Raw genomic sequence first — 543 nt, forward strand, 5'->3', positions numbered from 1 at the left:
CCTAACCCTAACCCTAACCCTAACCCTAACCCTAACCCTAACCCTAACCTAACCGTAACCCTAACCCTAACCCTAACCCTAACCCTAACCCTAACCCTAACCCTAACCCTAACCGTAACCCTAACCTCAGAAACCCTACCCACACTTTCCTAACCCTAACCCTAACCTCAGAAACCCTAACCAACTTTCCTAACCCTAGTCCCAAATCTCAGAAATCCCTTCCCAGGGCAGGGCTACCCTAAACTTAGTCCCTAATCTCAGAAATCCCTTCCCAGGGCAGGGCTTTCGTCACCCTAATCCCAAATCTCAGAAATCCCTTCCCAGGGCAGGGCTTTCCTAGACTTAGTCCCAAATCTCAGAAATCCCTTCCCAGGGCAGGGCTTTCCTAGACTTAGTCCCAAATCTCAGAAATCCCTTCCCAGGGCAGGGCTTTCCTAGACTTAGTCCCAAATCTCAGAAATCCCTTCCCAGGGCAGGGCTTTCCTAGACTTAGTCCCAAATCTCAGAAATCCCTTCCCAGGGCAGGGCTTTCCTAGACTTAGT

The sequence above is a fragment of the Montipora capricornis genome, chromosome 13 (assembly GCF_036669925.1).
Source record: "Montipora capricornis isolate CH-2021 chromosome 13, ASM3666992v2, whole genome shotgun sequence".
NCBI classification, from domain to species: domain Eukaryota; kingdom Metazoa; phylum Cnidaria; class Anthozoa; order Scleractinia; family Acroporidae; genus Montipora; species Montipora capricornis.